Below are 20,056 nucleotides of genomic sequence, written 5' to 3' on the forward strand. Positions count from 1 at the left end.
CCTTTACGCATTTCCTCCCTTACCCTTGATTTCTCAGGTTCTGAGGAAGGTTTGCCAAGATCTGGCCCAAGTTTTATTGATCGCCCCAGATTGGCCAAGAAGAGTGTGGTATACAGATCTACTTCACCTCTCATCGCACCCGCCGCTCCATCTCCCTCTCAGGGCAGACCTCCTCTCGCAGTAGCAGGGGCAGTTTTTACACCCCCTCCTCCAGAGCTTGCACCTTCATGCGTGGAGATTGAACGTGGCAACCTGAGTTCTTTCTCTCTCCCGCCAGATGTAGTGGATGTTATTTTATCGACCAGGCGACACTCCACTAAGTCTGTTTACTCGTCCAGATGGTCCAGATTTGTTAAGTGGTGCAGAGAGAGAGACATTGATCCTTTGCAGGCCCGTTTGTCTAATATTCTGGAGTTTTCACTTTCTTTGGACCAGCAAGGTTGTGCTGTGGCTACAGTAAAGGGATATTTATCGGCTTTGTCTGCTTTTCTATGTTTGCCGGATCAGCTGTTTTTATTTAAGCCCCCCATTGTTATGAGATTCATTATGGGCCTTACTAATAGGTTTCCTCCCACTCCTTTCATTATGCCCTAGTGGGATTTGAATCTGGTTCTCACTTTTTTCATGGGTGCTCCTTTTGAGCCTCTCCATAATTGCCCATTGAGGCTTCTTTCTTTTAAGACAGTTTTCTTGATTGCCATTACCTCGGCTAGGAGGGTAAGTGAGCTTCAGATGCTTAGTTCAAAACTTCCATTCTTAAACATTCATGCGGATAAGTTGGTTTTAAGGACCAGGGCTGCTTTCCTTCCCAAGGTGGTTACTTCTTTCCATATGAGAAAGTCCATTTACTTACCTACCTTCTATCCTCTCCGTCACTCTTCCAAGGAGGAGGAAAGGCTAAATCGTTTGGACCCTAAGAGAGCTGTCAGCTTTTATTTGGACAAAGCAAGAGATCTGAGGCTGGACAATCAGCTTTTTGCGGGCTACATATTGAAGATGAAAGGAAGGAAAGCTGTGCACAAGAGAACTCTCTCCAGGTTGATTATCTTGTGCATCAAGATTTGGCACCACTTGGCCAAGAAGGACCCTCCTGAAGATATTAGAGCTCATTCCACCAGAGCTAAATCTACTTCTTCAGCTTTGGCTGGAGGTGTTCCTGTTATTGATATTTGTAAAGCAGCAACTTGGGCCTCCCTCCATACTGTTTGCAAGATTTTTTGGTCTAGTCAGGTGGACACCCTCCTCCAGGGGAGGTACGGCTTTGGGATTCTATTCAAAAGGTGAGGAATCCACAGGCAGAAATATCCATCAGAAGAACAAGTTACTTACCTTCGGTAATGCTTTTTCAGGTGGATACAATATCTGCCTGTGGATTCCCCACACTCCCACCCGCATTCCCGTTGTTCATCTGTTTCTACCAAAAATAAGCTTTTACTGTTTGGCATGAATGTTTTTAATATGTCTTAATCATGCTTATATTTTAATAGTGAGAAATGCTTGATCTGTTGCTATTTCTTTATGCCTTTATTGGTTATGCATTTGTATATATATATTTAGTATACTATGTATACATGTGAAAATGTGTCGGTCCGCCTGTTTGCCTCGGCGGCACGGAAAAAATGGGTGTAGCTGATGTCAGCACTCCGATGAGGTCCTCTTATGGCTCCAATGACATCATTCGGAGTCGCGAGTGGAGCTGTGCTATTATGATGTCCTCGTCGACTTGGGAGAGCTAGGAAAGAATTTCCCACAGAATGCTAGCGCAGGGAGATTCAAAAGGTGAGGAATCCACAGGCAGATATTTTCCCCACCAGAAAAAGCGTTACCGAAGGTAAGTAACTTGTTCTTTAGGGGTGTTACAGGTAGGTAAAGGGCAGGGACCAATGGGTCCCTTTCCTGGGGTGGGTACATCCACTATTCTGCCACACTCCAGTGGGAGGGGGGCAGGAGCCTGAGCCCTGGTTGGCTGGGTCTCTCCATCCTCAAGATGGAGGGGACTTGAGGTTGTGCTTCACCTCACCTCTTCCACCTTAGGGATGGAGTTGGCAGAGGTGTGCATACCTCTCTTCCTCACTTGCTTTTCCCGCCAGTTCTCCCACCCAAAGTGGGGGGCAGAACCAGTGGGGTCCAGTTGCTGAAAGCAGCAAATGGTCTGGAGAGGCTCACAAAGGCGGCATGACTTTAAAGCTTCTCCTTCGTGAACCCTGCCTGTGAGAAGTTGGCCTGGTATATGATGTTCACTATTCTAGTGAGCACCTTGCACCAGTCCAAACAACCCTTATGGTGATGGTTGTAAAGTCAACCTTATAGACCAGCTATCCTAGGGGTAGCATGGACAAAAGCAGTCTTAGGCTAAACTCAAGAGGGCATGTGAAGCCAGCTGTTTTACCATATGCAAACCTTTTAATACCAACTGAAAGGACACCACACAGGTTATATATTCAAAATATATATGTATGTATTTCTAAATCATCCCCTGAACTCTTTATGAGCCAGGAGCACAAGCGCATAACAAGTAACTTAATATAACATACAAAAGTTGCACAAATATGGCTAGGCCCTGGTGGCCCGCTAAACCATATACTAAAATAGTGGTATAAGAACCACGTCACGAACAATGGTAAGGCCTAGGGCCTTGGGAATCGCTGGGGCTACACTGGACTAACAGTAGTTAGGGAGCAGGAGGCCCACGGGATGCGGGTGCAGTGTCTAAATGCACACGCGTGCACACATAGAAGTCAATGGGTGCGTAAAGTTAGAAAGTTAAAGTTTTAGGAGTCTTCCGACTGGACTAGAAGCTAACCACTTGAAACTAGGACACTAGGAGTGTAACCCTTTACAGGAGCACCGCAGTACTTGTGTTACCTCACCCACCAGGAAGCGGGTGCATAGGTTTCAAAGTGTATTGGGTTTCGGCGTGGAGTTCTATGGAGCCTTGGAGAAAAGATGCTGCAGGCGACCAGGAGAGAAGAGTCCGGTTGGATCCAAGGACAGATCGAGGATGAAGAGTACCTGAAAGCAGAGGGGAGAGAGTCTGGGTCACTAGCCAGTGACCAGGAAGGAACCAGGAAGGAACCAGGCGATGTTGGGGAGCAATCAGGTGATGTCGCGAAGCTTGTCTCTGCTGCCACATGGCCCAGGAGGTGTCGACGACAACCAGGAGCTGGGCACTGACTGTCCCACAAAGGCTCTCGCTGTTGGCAGTGTCGGTTCTCAAATCGGAATCAACAGGCCTTGGCAAATGCAACCCACGCAGGAATCAAAGATGGCTTCTGGATCAGACCAGCAAGGTCTGATGGGCTGCTCCTTTTCAGGGGAGCAAGAGCCAGTCTGGAGGAACCAGACCAGCATTGGAACTTCAAGGTTTCTTCGTCGCAGAGGCCACTAGCCAACGGGCAAGTGACCGGACAGACGCATCGAGCAGGAAAATGCAAAAGGGCCCCACGCAGCACTCGGTGAGTGTGGAGAGGTAATCTTCGGTGCAATGGATGTTCGGGCTGGGGCTTCTCAATCCCCAATGCACAACTTTGAGGGTGCCTCAGAAGCTGCACGGAAAGCGATTTGCTGGCTTTCCAAGATGGCTGGTCCCACGTGTCTCGTTGCTTCCACAGGTCTCAGCTTTGCTGTGGCTGTGGATCGGGCTGTTGGATGTCTGGAAGTCCGGGTCTTGTCAGGCTCTGTGTTCAAGCTGCTGCAGGAGCAATGACAAAGCAAACCATTGAGCGCTTGATGGTGCCTGCTTGCAAAGGGTGGTCACTCCTTGACCACAAGGGAGATTCTTCAGTCTTCTACGTCGAGTAGGATGTCGAAGGGTCCAGAGTTTTGTATCAGAGTTTCAGTCAGGATTATCGAAAGTCTTGGGACTCAGCTCCTACCTATATACCAAATCTAGGGGCTGGATTACCTGCTAGGTCCCTCCTATGGGTGGTACCCAGGAAGGGGGTGGTTACACCCCTTTCCCTTTGTCCAGTTTCACGCCGGGGCTGGAGTGCCCCAGCACCGGTTTGAACTGGCCTATGCTTGGGACACATTGTGTGCCCCAGGCAGTGTCTGGTTTCATTCAGCCCTCCCTGCCCTAATCCACTATCTCCTGTCTGGGGTGGTGCTAGCCGCTCCCTGTGACAGGAAACCTATTGTTCAAGCCTCCCTCACTGGAAGGACTCCCAGCAGCAGGAGGTCAGACTTGTGTCTGTGGCAGCAGCATCCATTTTGTGATGCTGAGACTCTGGTTAACTTTAACCGGGACTAATGGAAGCAACATGTCTTCTCCCTCTAGAAGGGTGGAATGCCAACCCCGTCACCAGAATTGGCGAGGGGGTAGTATTCCAAAGCGTATGACACCTTACACAACATGTTTTGATAAAGCCAAACCAAAGTTAGCATCTGACCGCGAGGTACATAATGCACTTAAGAGTATATGGTATGGCAATATCCTGGAACAGCTATAAGGACATGGTTCGAAATCTGCAGACAGGCTCAGCTCATGCTAGAGCACCACCTCACATAAAACCAAGAACTCTGCCTTGAGGCTTTGTAAGGCCTGCCATAGGAGTGACTTATAGGTGTATATGTGTCCAGATATAAGGTTAGACATAGGTATACTATATCTAAGCAAGGGGTGATTACACGACCTTGCCCCAGCTGAGTAATCAGCCAGTTGTGTCAGTTTGGATGGCCAGCCAGGGGTGGCAAAATATATGCTGCAGCCCCTGGTAGGCCTTGGGTGCACCTATGCCCTGGGTACCTATAGTACACTGTACAGGGACTCATAAGAGTGACCCAAATCCCAATTGGTGATGTACCTAAAGTAAATGGTGTGAAATTTAGAGAGAGAACAGCAGGGCTGTGGGTCTGATTAGCAGGCCCACAGCCACATTAAGTCGAAAACCAGTGAAGCAAAAAGCAAAAAATTGGGGTGACCATAGGATAGCAGACCCTACTCTCCTACATAACCCCCCCAAACGCAGGGATATTAGACTAACCTTGACCAGTTGTGTCTTCATGTTCAAAGTGGAAATACCTGGAGAGACCATTTGCATTGCCATGCTCAGTCCCTGGTCTGTGCTCCACTGTAAAGTCCATCCCCTGTAGGGAAATGGACCACCTGAGCAGTTTGGGATTCTCACCCTTCATCGGATTTAGCCACAAGAGGGGCTTATGGTCGGTCTGAATTTTGAAGTGAGTACCAAACAAGTATGGCCTCAGCTTCTTCAGGGCCCAAACCAGAGCAAAGGCCTCCACCTCAATAGCTGACCAACGTTTTCGCTCTAGGGGTCAGCCTTCTGCTAATAAAAGCAATGGGCTGGTCTTGACCATCTTTATTCAATTGTGAAAGAACAGCTCCCACACCCAACTCAGAAGCATCTGTTTGGACAATGAATTATTTGGAGTAATCTGGACTTGCCAAACAAGTATGGTCTCAACTTCTTCAGGGCCCAAACCACAGCAAAGGCCTCCCTCTCAATAGCTGACCAACGTTTCTCTCTAGGGGTCAGCCTTCTGCTAATGAAAGCAATGGGCTGGTCTTGATCATCTACATTAAGTTGTGAAAGCACAGCTCCCACCCCCAACTCAGAAGCATCTGTTTGGACAATAAACTCTTTGGAGTAGTCAGGACTCTTTAAGATAGGTGCAGAGCACATAGCCTTCTTCAGGTCATCAAATGCCTTTTGACAGCTAACTGTCCACTGAACCTTTTTTGGCATCTTCTTAGAAGTCAAATCATTGAGTGGTGTCACAATGGACCCATAATTCTTGACAAATTTTCTGTAGTGCCCAGACAGGCCCAAGAAAGCTCTGGCATGTGTCTGGGTGGTTGGAGGAACCCAGTCCTTTATGGTCTGGATCTTACTCTCCAGTGGTTGAACCTGACCCCCACCTACAAGGTGGCCCTGGTACACAACCTTACTCTGCCCTATCTGGCACTTTGTGGCCTTGATAGTTAGGCCTGCCTTTTGCAGGGCCTCTAAAACCTTCTTCAGGTGGATCAGGTGATCCTCCCAGGTGGAGCTGAAGACAGCAATATCATCAAGATATGCTGCACAAAAGTCATCCAACCCAGTAAGGACTTGGTTCACCAACCTTTGGAAAGTGGCAGGTGCATTCTTCAAGCCAAAGGGCATTACCACAAATTGATAATGACCTCCTGGAGTTGAGAAAGCAGTTTTGGCCTTGGCATCCTTAGCTAACCTGATTTGCCAATAGCCAGCTGTCACATCAAATGTGCTCAGAAACTTGGCAGAAGCCAATCTATCAATGAGCTCATCTGCTCTTGGAATTCAATCAATCAATCAATCATATTTGTAGAGCGCGCTACTCACCCGCTAGGGTCTCAAGGCGCTGGGAGGAGGGGGGATCCGCTACTGCTCGAACAGCCAGTTCGAGTTGTTTCCTGAAGGAGAGATGGTCCTGGGTCAGCCGTAGGTGGTTGGGGAGGGAGTTCCATGTCTTGGCCACCAGGTAGGAGTGGGGTGTTGGGTTCAAATCAGGCCTACATACTCTGCTAATCTCTCGAACGCCTTAGTATAGAAGTTGGCACGGACACTGGAAAAGGTAAAAGACAAGTTTATTAAGACCCCATGGGGTGGTGATACATTCCTACAGCACCCTTCGGCAATGTAAGAAGTAGCACACCGAACATTGGTGCGCGACCTCTTTTATACAGTTTAATAGCAATAAAAAGATAGGCGGTTACAAGTTACACATTTTAGGTACATATAAGGTCATTTTTGGAACACAGCCAGCACGTGGGAGGAGTTCAACAGCACTGGTCAGTTAGTGTGAACATTCCTAAAGAGTGACCAGTTGATGCATAGTGCGCATGTGCGCTTGACCAGTACTAAAAATAGCCTGTTGCCGAGCAGAATAGTGACCATGGGTATCGAGAAAGGACGAAAGGGCACACTGACCACGAGGCAGCGTGTTCATAGGAAACGGAAGTCAGAGGGATTCAAAATGGCCCCCGTTCGTTTTGGTCAAGTTAACAGAAAAGACCGTGTAGCTGTGCTAAACGCTAACTCAGGAGCTGCCAAAACACGACAGACGGCCCTTTTAGCGTTTAGCAAAAGCTACCTCATAGTGGACGTAGTCAGAATGTTCATCCTCAATGTTAATAGCCATTATTTTCAATACTTCATCATTGATCAGTTTCTCTTGCTTAACAATAGCTCGTTTGGACGGAATACAGGCTGTGATACATACAGAACATAATGTAGGGCCACATTGAATACATAGACAAAGGAAAAATAGTACTCCAATAAAAACACAGAGAATCGTTAATAATTTCCAACCCCAAGTACTAAGCAGGGTCCAGAACCAACCAGAAAAGGTCCATGTTCCATTTTCTGGGTGGATCTCAGCAGCTATCTTATGTAATTTTGTAATCGAATCATATACAGAAGGTGAGTTATCTGGTACGTACACGCAACAACTACTTCCGATGACGCGGCATGCTCCACCTCTATCAGCTAGTATCACATCTAGAACCATTCGATTCTGGAGCGCCACAATTCTGGTAATTTGCAATTCCTCAGTAATATTCCCTAAAGCGGAGGCAGTTTCGTTAGCGACTGCTTCCACCACACGCGTAAGCCGCCTTATCTTCCTGCTATTCAGTGCAGCTCCTACGAATGAGAATAACCCCAAATTGAAATCTACATATTGTTGTAAAGTGGTATCAGTCTGGTCTATTTCATCAAGATCTACTGTTCGTTTGACCCTGTTCAGTATGAAATCATGGTACAGAACGTAATCATTGTGGTACATGGGAGGAGCAATAAATACAGGTGGTAATACAAAAGCTATATAACACGTTCCCAACCATCCCAATGGTAGACGATGGTATCCCTTATTTCCACAAATGAAATATGTGTTACGTGAAGCTACAAATGCAATTCCAATTGGTGTATCAAAGGTAAGTGTAATATTACATTCACTGCGGCCTACAGGGATTGTACCTTTATTTCTAATACACAAATCTGCTTTTGTATCGATAACTGTTATCATGTATAGGCTTGTCACATTTATAAGTCTTTGGTTCGTATATACACGAGGTGTAGAAACATTGTCCGGACGGTACTCTTCCCATTCAAACTTAGTTCCTTCAGCGTGTGGATAGCCATCTTTGTCGTTATAACATATTTTATTCAACCGAAAAAGTAGTCCACCTTTCGTTGGCCATCGCAGAGTAAAAAGAAGAGTGTACCAAGCATGACAAGAACCATTATGAGAAAACGGGAGAGGAATGAGTGGTGTTCCTCCCTTCTTCTGATGTCCGGGCAACATTCCACATACCCAACAATTGGACGTGTTGGTCATGTTATGAGTATGATGCAGAATCTTAATAAAGCTGTTATTCAAATAAGTCTGCCTATGTCTTTCTTCGTGAAAAGGCAGAGTGAAATGAAAATGTTCAGATGGACTTGGAGTGGTGGGCAGCAAATGCTCTCGTACAGGAAACAACAGTTCTATAGTCCAAGCTAATACTGCGATCACCACTACGGTCAAGACAAACAAAACAGCACCAAGAATTCTCCCTCTTCGTGTCGAAGGAGATGCCATAGTTCACAAAACAATACTCTTCAAAAAAACAACACTAAGCGGGAAAAATAAAAACGATGGTTCTGAACCGAGGCTGCCGTTGATTTGTTCTCCGGGATTCAAGACGGGTGTTGCTACACTGGGCAGAACTGATCCCCCCCCTTGATATTCCCGGCTTCCGTTTCACAAACCTCAGAGCGGTTACCAACCAGTTTCAAAAACACAAAAGGAATCTTATTTCCTGGGGCGTAGATTGTACTTCACTTTATCAGAAACAACGTGGTCCGGGAAGGCTCCCTCCAATTCATCAGGCGTGACAGCTGGGCTCTTTTCTGTATCCAAAATCTTTCTGTAGTCGGATAGTACCACAGGGCTCACCAGATCCGGAGAGACACGTCGGCAGTGCGTTGAATGTATCCACCGCTTCTTGTTAGTGACTCTCACAGCAGTTCGCGTAGCCAGCAGCACTTGCTCAGGGCCATGCCATCTCGGTTCCAAACTGCTGGATCGTTCAAATACTTTGACCATCACGTGGTCCCCAGGGCGGAGATCGTGAGCCTCACCAGTGAAGTTATCAGGGAGCGCCTCTCGAACCTGTTGATGAATAGAAAGCAAATCATTTGTTAATCGTGCCAGATAATCGTTCATCATTATACAAGGCATATCATGTATCAAACGAGGTTTTGGAACTCCCCAAATATTCATAGGCCTTCCAAACACCACTTCGTAGGGTGTGAGGCCAGATCGAGAATGTGGCACTGACCGAATGGACAGCAATGCCAGAGGCAAAGCGTCCGGCCATTTCAGAGATGTAGATGCCACTATCTTTGCTAACTTCAGCTTCAGAGTTGCATTGTATCGTTCTACTAAACCTGCTGATTGAGGATGAAAAACAGCATGGAATCGTTGCTTGATTCCCAATCCTTTCAGGACGTATTCCACTACTTTTCCAATGAAATGAGGGCCATTATCACTCCACATAAGTTTACAAACACCGTAGCGCGGGAAGTACTCCTTGAGTAACACCTTAGCTGTTGTCAATGCTGTATTGTCTTTCGTAGGGTAAGCCTCAATCCATTTGCTGAAGGCACACACCACTACTAGGACATACTTGAGATTATTACAGCGTTCCAGCTGGATGTAATCCATTTGTAGTACTTCGAATGGTGCAGTAGGTGGAACAAACCCTCCTTTAGGAGTATGAGTTCCTTGTCCAGGATTGTGCTGCAAACATATCAGACAGGTCTGCACTACTCTCTTAGCCGTGCTAGCAATGTCAGCATTTTCCCAAACTCGTGTAAGCAATTTAGTAATTGCGAGAGCTCCAATGTGTGCCAGCCCGTGTGTCATTTGCACCATTGTTTGTAAATAGGCCATGGGTAGTTTCCATCTCTCCATATCTTTACTACGCCAGCAACCCTCATCATCCAATACTCCTTCAGTGGCCCATTTCATACGTTCTGCCTCAGATGCTGACTTCTGTATATCTAGTATTTCTTCTCTAGCATCATGCCACCGCTCAGCTTGTGACTTCACCACATACATGGGGAAATTATTTTGCAGCATAGCGGTCTCTCTCGCAATGCGATCTGCGAAAGCATTGCCTTGCCCTATTTTGTCCGTCACCTTTTTGTGTGCACTGCACTTGACTATTGCAACTTTCTTTGGGCATAACAGTGCATTCAGGAGATCGCGTACCAATTCTCCATGCATGATGTGTACTCCGTGTGAAGTCAAGAATCCTCGTTCCTTCCAAAGTAGGCCAAAATCATGCACTACTCCAAAAGCGTAACGACTATCCGTGTAAATGTTCACACATAGCCCAGCACTTAACTCACATGCTTTCGTTAAGGCTATCAATTCAGCTGCTTGAGCCGATTTCTGGGGTATTCGTGCTGCTTCTACCACGTTCTTAAGTGTCGTGATCGCATAAGCTGCAGAAGTCGTACCATCTGGTAACCTCACGCACGATCCATCAACCCACAGTTCCCCATCTACATCTGGAAACGGTATATCCTGTAAATCGATACGACCCTTTGTCTGTTCCTCAGTCAGAAAAACACAATCATGTTGTTCTTCCTTCTGGGTCTCAGCAACAGGATCCGGCAATAAAGTAGCAGGATTCAGTGTCGCACATCGCTTTAGTGTGATGTGCGGCGCCAACAACGTTAGCTCATATCCTGTCAAACGGGCACTGGTTAGATGCTGCGTTTTTGTTTGATTCAGTAACGCATCTACCGCATGGGGAACTAGCACCAACAATTTGTGTGACAAAACTATTCCCTCACTTTGTCGTATCGCAACTGCTGTTGCTGCAACTGCTCGAAAACATCCAGGCAATCCTCGAGCCACAGGGTCGAGTACCGCCGAGAAGTATGCACAAGGCCTCTGTTTGTCTCCGTGTGTCTGCACTAACACTGACAATGCACACCCATCCTTCTCGTGTACATATAATGTAAAAATCTTCGTGTAATCAGGTGTACCTAACACTGGTGCAGAACAAAGAGCTTGTCTCAATTGTTCAAAAGCGTTCTGACATTCATCCGTCCATTCAATGGGAATCGGTGTATCTTTAGACAACAATGCTAACAATGGTTTAACGATATGTGAAAAACCCAATATCCATTGCCTACAAAAAGACGTCAAACCTATAAAGGCGCGAACATCCTTCTGAGTGCGAGGGACTGGAGTATCTAGGATTGCTTGAATTCGATCTGATGTCAATGCACGGCCCTCCTTAGACAAAAGATGACCGAGGTAGGTCACCTTTAGTCTACAATATTGTAGCTTTTTCTTCGAAACTTTATGATTATGTTTGGCCAGGAAGGAAAGCAAGGAAAAGGTACTCTTCTCACATTGTTCTGGCGTGTCTGCAGCAAGTAAGATATCGTCTACATATTGAATGAGAACCACTCCCTCTTGTAAGTCAAAGGAATCAAGCTGTCTTTTTAATGCCTGACTATAAATGCTAGGACTTTCAGTATAGCCTTGAGGAACTCGACAGAATCTGTACGATTTATTATTTAATGTAAAGCCGAATAGATATCGACTGTCAGGATGTACAGGGATCGAAAAGAAGGCATTCTTCAAATCGATGACTGTAAAAGTAGTTGCCGTCGATGGAACCAACGTAAGCAACGTGGTGATGTCAGACACCACCGGGTACTGAGGCACTACTATCTTGTTTATTTCCCTCAAATCAATAATGAAACGGTAAACCTTAGCATCTGTATCTCTTTTAAGGATCGGTAAAATTGGGCTATTGCAAACATTGTAGGGGACTTCCTCAACTACTCCTGCCAAAATCAAATCGTTCACAATGTGCATCAAAGCAAGTTCTCCTTCTCTGGAAATCTTATATTGTGGGACACGTGGTAGAGATACTCCCTCCTTTACAGTAATACGTACTGGAGGGATTAACATCTGCCCCACATCCGTGTCAGAAGTGGCCCACAACGTGTTTGGTAAGGAGGCCAATACTTCAGATTCATGGAGAAAACACACTCGCTCAAAGTCTGGGTAATTCTCATTCAACACAACTCGCACTCCTTCTGGGGCACAGCGAATAGTAGCTCGAAAGTGTTTTAACATATCAAGTCCAATAATATTATCTGGTGCATTTGGAGACAACAAAAAGGGACATGGGGCAGCAAATTTATCAACATGAAATGCAACTGGTTGAGACAATGGGCTAGAAGTAGGTGTTCCATCGAACCCTATTGCTGTAATTACCTCGCCAGACAGGGGAGCCCTTGGAACCAAGTATTTGGACAAAGCGCTACGAGTAGCTCCTGTATCGACCAGAAATTGATCAGTGGAACCCAGAACATGTGCTTCTATGTATGGACCCCTTTGATCAACTGGTACCTCAACCGATTCCACACCCCATCCTACGCAATCCTATGCATAATGCTCATCCCGTGGTTCAGCAGGACCACCCTCATTTATCTGATATTGATTGCGGTTATCAAACGTATTATAATCAGACTGACCACGACCCCTTGCTCCATATCCTCCACGATCATTCGTACCATAGCCTCCTCTTGACCCTCCACAATAATTCCTAGACCTTCCACTTCCTCGTCCCCTCAAATTACGCTGCTCTCGAAACACCGGACAGTCTGCAATCCAATGCCCAAACTGTTTGCAGTATGCACATTGATTCACAGAAATGTCAGAACGAGGGGGAGGAGCATTACTGTATGATCCTCGCCCTCCTCTGTTATTTCCTCTCGTAGCCTGAACCTGGGCTAACATTACCTTCGTCTTCAAATCCTTTGCTTTCTTTTCACTACTTTCTTTTGCCTCTAATTCCTGTCTTTCATAATATTGAGCCATAGTCAATAAAGAAGCAGGGGTTGCTGTGGTCCATGAACTTTCACTCGTTTTCAATCGTTTCGCAATCTCCGGTAGGAGATTAGCCACATACTTATCAACGAATAAATGCCTGCCAGTATCTTCTGTCAATAATTGACCACTGTAATCATGGAACGCTTCCTCGAAGCGAGAGAAAAAATCGGAAACTGATTCATCCGCTTTCTGCTTACAAGAGGCTAATATAGTCCAATCAATCTTTTTAGCAGGAGCAAGAGTCTTTAGTTTTGTTAGTATGGCCCCTGGAAGGTCTAATATTAATTGACACGGCTTACATGCTGGTTCTCTATCTAAATCAGCCTGAACAAGATCTTTCCAAGTGGCCCCAAGAGTCGTGAGGTCATCAAACTTACGAATCGCTCTCCACATATCAGGAGGCAATATCAACCCAAAAAATAGGTCAATATCAACTAACGTCATAATACACGAAGAAATTGCGCTTTCAACATTTTCATAAAAAGCCGCAGGGTTTTTACGGGGATCAGGTAAAGCATTCTTAAGCGCCATAACATCTGCTCTATTCCAAGGCGTATAAACCCAATTATATACAAAATACCCTTTCGCGTCTTTGGATCTTTTATCATCATCTGTGCCATCCCCTTTATGAGGGACATATAAAGGCGCAGCTTCTCGCATAGGTCTAACATTAATCGCAGCGATCTTATCTGTTTCAAAGATAGGGCATTCTTTGGATATCCCCGTCGCTCCGGACGTAGACGAATTCTTCGACTTTTCCAACTCCCGTAGTCGTGTCGCCTCATTACGCAGTTGAATCAAACGCTTGAAGAAGTCGTCCGCATCTGAAAGAACAAAAAGACCTTTACGAAAATTCTCACGACCCTCGGATATCTCCTTTGGTTCTAACTCGAGAGAATATTTTCTGTACCGTTCAACAACTTCATCTCCAAAATGATCTAAAAAGTACAGTCGCTCCTGATCAGACCACTGTTCCATTTTTACAGTAATGTCAGAAACAGTAACAGTATTAATATTTAGCTTTCGTGCCAACGAACGTAATTCCGCAGTTCGTTCTGCATGTAACCTGGTACGCTGTGTTCGATCACTATCCTCGTCTGATTCCTCGCTCGGAGCCGTGGGTGCGACGCACGGAGGCGGACAACGATCTAGTAATGAAAAATCATCCGTTTCATTAGTAAGGACTGGATAGAGAGGACGCCTGATAGGGAATTGACCATTAACCTGTAAATTGCGTTCTCGTCTCTCCCTCTCTTTCTTTTCCTGTAATTCCTTCTCCTGTAGCTGTAAAGCTTTGTCATGTGCAGCCTTCCGCTGCACTTTCTCCGCCAAGGCTTACTCACGCTTCGCTCGTTCACGCACCTCTTTCTCCCACATACGCACACAATCAAACATATCTTGTCTAGACCTTCGCTGAAACAAACACTGCTCTACATATTGTACCTTTCGAAGGTCAAACGACCCATATAGTGGCCACTGTAATTCACGATCAGTCTTAGTATACTTATGCCATAATGTACTATACATTATAGGTGGAATACCGAATTTGACATACATTTCACGATTTGGAGTCCCCTCTGGGGGAGCCGGCTGTTTTTTACTTAATCGATAATTGGTACCATTTTCAGAACAGCACATCCTACGGAGTGTGCTAAAAACAGGCATGTTTCAAAAAGTACCATGAAAGCACGATACTACAAAAATGACACCTAACGCGGTGTACCGTTCAAATCAAATAAATCAGAGAAATATCCCTACATGCCTGCCTATGTGAGGTGCACTTCACATATTCAAATTCAAATTCAAAGATTCAAAACGTTAGCTAACAAATTCAAATTCAAATTCAAAGTTTCAAAAAGCCACAGTAAGTGTCAGTAGACTACCTCACCGCTCAAAAGCTTACCAAATATTTTCAAACGTCCAAAGTCCAACTGCCAAGTTCTGTGGTCAAATCAGCCAAAACGGCACTTCACGACAATCCAAGATCAGAATCTCAGTCGAGGACCGGCGCCACCTGGAAGGTCAGATCGGAAGGAAGGGAAAACACACCGTGGGTGCCAAGACTCGGGTCACTCAGTGGCAGCGTACGCGTCCATGGCGAGTTTCCTGACCTTCGTCACGACCTCTCCTTCGGGCATCCGAGTCGCCGATGAGTCCCTTCGTGGTCGCCAATTGTGGTGTTGGGTTCAAATCAGGCCTACATACTCTGCTAAACTCTCGAACGCCTTAGTATAGAAGTTGGCACGGACACTGGAAAAGGTAAAAGACAAGTTTATTAAGACCCCATGGGGTGGTGATACATTCCTACAGCACCCTTCGGCAATGTAAGAAGTAGCACACCGAACATTGGTGCGCGACCTCTTTTATACAGTTTAATAGCAATAAAAAGATAGGCGGTTACAAGTTACACATTTTAGGTACATATAAGGTCATTTTTGGAACACAGCCAGCACGTGGGAGGAGTTCAACAGCACTGGTCAGTTAGTGTGAACATTCCTAAAGAGTGACCAGTTGATGCATAGTGCGCATGTGCGCTTGACCAGTACTAAAAATAGCCTGTTGCCGAGCAGAATAGTGACCATGGGTATCGAGAAAGGACGAAAGGGCACACTGACCACGAGGCAGCGTGTTCATAGGAAACGGAAGTCAGAGGGATTCAAAATGGCCCCCGTTCGTTTTGGTCAAGTTAACAGAAAAGACCGTGTAGCTGTGCTAAACGCTAACTCAGGAGCTGCCAAAACACGACAGGAGAAGGATCTTCCTCCGGCGGTGGTTCTGCGAAATCGTGGGACGCTGTCGAGGGCGAGGCTGGCAGATCGGAGCTGGCGGGTGGGAGTGTAGAATGTGAGGCGGCTGTTGAGGTATTCGGGGGGCCCTGTCATGGAGGGCCTTGTGTGCTTGGGTGAGGAGTCTGAACGTGATCCTCTTGCTGACGGGGAGCCAGTGCAGGGCTCTCAGATGGGCAGAGATGTGGCTGTGATGGGGGATGCTTATTGAGGGGAAGCAGGGGGAACCTACTTATAGAGTGCACTGTTCCTTCAGGGAAAAGAGACCCTTTTCCGGTACTACAACAACAGATTTAAAATAATCAATACTGTAGAGTTATATTCACTTACACATTTAGTTTTTTATTTTTCTACATATATGTATAGTCTGTCCATTTTTACAGAGTATACATCATAACTGTGAGTCTTTTTGTACATAAAAGTACATTTTAAGGAAATAAATATTAGTTAATGTTTTCACAGTTAATGAGTTGAAGACCATATGTGTTGCTGACTCATCTCTTGGTCAACTGAGGAAACAAAATTCATAGTCACTCATAAAACTGTTGGTTCAATGTTCTCACGACATGGTGCCCAATGCATTTCGGGACCTGAAGGTACCCTTCGTCAGGGGAAAATCCTACAAAATATATACAAACAGCCGATCAATAGAAAATAAAGTTACAGTGTAATATCACGAGAATTAACAATGAAACAGTTGTTTTCAGACACTTCAGGGGGAACAGAAGAAGAGCATTATATACATCAATACATACGATGGTGCCAACATAGATTGTAGTACACAAGATGGAACCAAAGAAAAACAGGAGAAAAACATGTCATTCAACAATACATGTGATGATGCCAACGTTGTTTGATCGTGCCCAAGGTACAAATAGACATGCGTGACAAATCCTCATCAGTCTACGCCTAATAACGATACATTTCTATGGGTACATAAACAAAAAAGACAACCTAAACATACGAAAAGGAGATACCAATGGGTCAGGATTAAACTCAAAAAATAAATGACACTGTACTAAACAAAATAAAAATAATATCCCTTTGGTATTAACTGAACATCTAAATTCTAACATCACGTACCTCTGTAGTGTTATGAGGCTGTGGAATGAATTCCTATGCTCTGGTGTATAAACCTAGGTTATCCTATGCGCGTGGTGGCTGCAAAGCTAGAGATGCAAAATAAACAGTATTATTGTAGTTAGGGAATATATCTAAGAGGTGATAAACAGTGTAGTATTGATAAAATCTGATTCACCTAAATCGTATTTAACCTACGCGTACTGGCAGGTTACTGGAGGGTGCCCAAGATAATCCGATTGAAGGGAAATCGTCAGGCCTTTCAGGAAAAAACTGAAAGAATGGAAACAATGACATAATGTAACCTTCAGTAGCGCATGTTTGGTAGACCTCAATAACTACCATCTGCCCTAAATATTTGAAATATAGCGTACCTGCGTATGTCTCGAAAGTGCAACGATCACGATCTGCAAATGCCTTAAAGCATAAGAGATGTCTCGTCCAGACTTCTGTGTCTGTAGGATAACAGATATAGGTGTATCACTCAAATGGCGAGCTAGTTGCCACAAAAAATCAACAATGTGATTCTCTAGTTATATAAATTATATAATGGGAGATCGGATGTACCTTTGTAGTTGCTGGCAGGTAACCCGCAGCATAAATACGCGAAAAAGGACACGTGCGGTGTGTGGTTACACGGTAGTTTCGTCGCCGAATCTGATGGAGACATAAACGTGCACTAATCTCAAAATTTACCAAACTCCAGTTAATTGCGGAAAAGTTATTTAAACCTGAACTCGGAAGTGTCCAGGGAAAAACTGATATACTGGCAAATTGCAAATATAGTTTACCTGTAAGCTCGAAGTGATGCGCTGGCTGAGTGAGTGCTCGATAGGTGAAACCATAATACCGCGCAAGGTTACCATACAGAAATATAAAGAGTTCCTCGGGTCCCGCGCTGTGGAAGATGACTCTGGGAATTGTAGTCTCAGAACCAAATATAACTGGCGGCAGTAAACGCACATTGGTTACAAAAAGGGAAATGTGTATCTGTAGAGATGTATATCTAACACTATTGATAAACGTGACTATCCAGGTTACTGATCTTGTTGACGTGAAGACAACTAAGGAACGTGTATACTGATGCTGACTGCAGCCAAGTATGCAGAGATTTACCACAGAATATCTAGTAGGTGACTCATGTCTAACACATAGGTACTTAAAATATGACTGTGTAACGAACCTAGTGTTAAGAATATGAATCAATAGATGTGTATGACTGATGTAGTTGCCTTGTGTGTGTTGATCAGTATGCATTACATTTCACCCTCTCTTTCGTGACATGTTAACACCAAACATTACATACCTAGTTACTCCATGTTTACCACAGAGCATTATACACTCTGATTAACATATGTGCAAAAATACATCCAATGTGTCCATACTTTTACACTTATTTATATCATATATCAATGACATCTCAATTATACATGCCTTGGGAGATCAAAATGTGCCATAAATATATGCTCCATAACTGGGTGACTCTCCTATAAACCTGTTGTCATAGAATGGACCGTTGTAAAAATGAACTTTAAAAGAAGTAGAAAGTCAGGAAAAAATGTACATAATATATAACAATGCATCATGGGAGTATCAAGAGGAAGAGCTTCCTACATTTATATAAGTCGTCTGTACAGTCAGGCTTAACAATGTATTTATAAAAAGCATCCCAAATCTAACCGATCATTCAGACCGTTGGGGATTCCTGTGCATAAAAAATCTATCCAGTATGTTTCACGCTGCAATAATCTAGCAGAGTTGTCTTGACCATCTTTCTTGGGTACTATTTCTAGAATCTGTGCACGTAGTTGTGATATACTGTGGTAATTTTCATCCCAGTGCGTAGCTAGAGGGGAACTTCGCTGCTTGGTCCTAATGTTACTCTTGTGCTCTGTGAGTCTAATTTTGAGTTTACGTTCTGTTTTTCCCACGTACAATTTGCCGCAAGGGCATTTCAAACAACAGACTAGATTGGTACTATTACAGTCTGAAGTATGCTTGAGGTTGATCTTTTTACCTGTCATAGGATGAGTAACACTGTTGCCAATAATAATGTTATTACAATGAACACAGTTTTTGCATTTCATGGTACGTTTATATTCAGGTAAGATTTGCGAACCTTGGGGTGAGCGTAATAAATCCATCAAATTACGTCCCCTAGTATGGGCAAATGTGGGTTTCTCTTGAAATATCCCATTAAATTCACTCTCGTTTTGGAGTAGTTCCCATCTCCTTAACACCTTAGGAGCTCGTAAACAAACCTCCCCAGTGCTGCGCTGTCCATTATCCAGTGCTGAACTGGACGTCCAGCGGTCGCACGCAGCACTGGGGAGGTAGTGCCCGTGACGACCGTTGGCCGACGGCAGCACCTAAAGGGTTAAAATGCTCTGTTTAATTTGATGGGGGATGTCCAGGATGAGTCGTGCAGAAGCGTTCTGTATGTGCTGGAGTTTTTTCTGTAGTTTGGCTGTGGTTCCGGTGTAGAGGGTGTTCCCGTAGTCCAGTCGGCTGGTGACGAGGGCTTGGGTGACCGTCTTCCTAGTTTCGGTGGGGATGCACCGGAAGATCTTTCGGAGCATGCGCAGGGTGTTGAAGCAAGATGACGAGACGGCGTTGACTTGTTTGGTCATCGTAAGGGAGGAGTCCAGGATGAAGCCCAGGTTGCGTGCGTGGTCCGTGGGCTTGGGGGCGGTGCCCAGTGCGGGGGGCCACCAGGAGTTGTCCCAGGCGGAGGGGGATGGTCCAAGGATGAGTACTTCCGTCTTGTCTGAGTTCAGTTTCAGGCGGCTGAGCTTCATCCATTCTGCGACGTCTTTCATTCCTTCCTGGAGGCTGGCGGTGGTGGGGTCGTTGGTGAGGGAGAGGATCATCTGCATATCGTCAGCGTAGGAGATGATGTTTAGGTTGTGTTGGCGTGCGATGGCTGCGCGGGGGCTCATGTAGACGGTCAAGAGGGTGGGGCTGAGCGAGGAGCCTTGAGGTACGCCGCAGATGATCTTGGTGGCCGCTGAGCGGAAGAGGGGGAGGCGGACTCTCTGAGTTCTGTCGGAGAGGAAGGAGGTGATCCATTCCAGGGCCTTCCCTTGGATCCAGGCGTGGTGGAGGCGGGTTGTTAGGGTGCGGTGGCAGACCGTGTCAAATGCGGCCGATAGGTCGAGGAGGATGAGGGCAGCAGTTTCCCCGTTGTCGAGCAGGGCCCTGATGTTGTCGGTGGCTGCGATGATGGCGGTCTCGGTGTTGTGGTTTGCTCGGAAACCGGACTGCGAGGGGTCGAGAGATCCGTTTGTCTCGAGGAAGGTGGA

The 20,056-nt window shown here is 45.5% G+C and overlaps 1 protein-coding gene and 1 long non-coding RNA gene across 20 annotated transcripts in view; one reads left to right on the forward strand and one right to left on the reverse strand.

The window, feature by feature from the left end:
- Window positions 1–20,056, forward strand: part of LOC144773261 (uncharacterized) — a 7,170,044-nt gene that overhangs the window by 6,687,725 nt on the left and 462,263 nt on the right. The window lies entirely within an intron of this gene.
- The window catches only part of LOC144773263 (uncharacterized), a 404,133-nt gene continuing 392,777 nt past the window's right edge, over window positions 8,701–20,056 (reverse strand). For 5 of the 6 annotated variants that reach the window (XR_013599942.1, XR_013599943.1, XR_013599938.1 and 2 more), the window contains one exon: window positions 15,876–16,293. This is a non-coding gene — a long non-coding RNA (uncharacterized LOC144773263). Of the gene's footprint in view, window positions 9,133–15,875; window positions 16,294–20,056 lie in introns of those variants that run through there. The other variant, XR_013599941.1, reaches the window with a different exon arrangement.

Source organism: Lissotriton helveticus, chromosome 8 (genome assembly GCF_964261635.1).
Source record: "Lissotriton helveticus chromosome 8, aLisHel1.1, whole genome shotgun sequence".
NCBI classification, from domain to species: domain Eukaryota; kingdom Metazoa; phylum Chordata; class Amphibia; order Caudata; family Salamandridae; genus Lissotriton; species Lissotriton helveticus.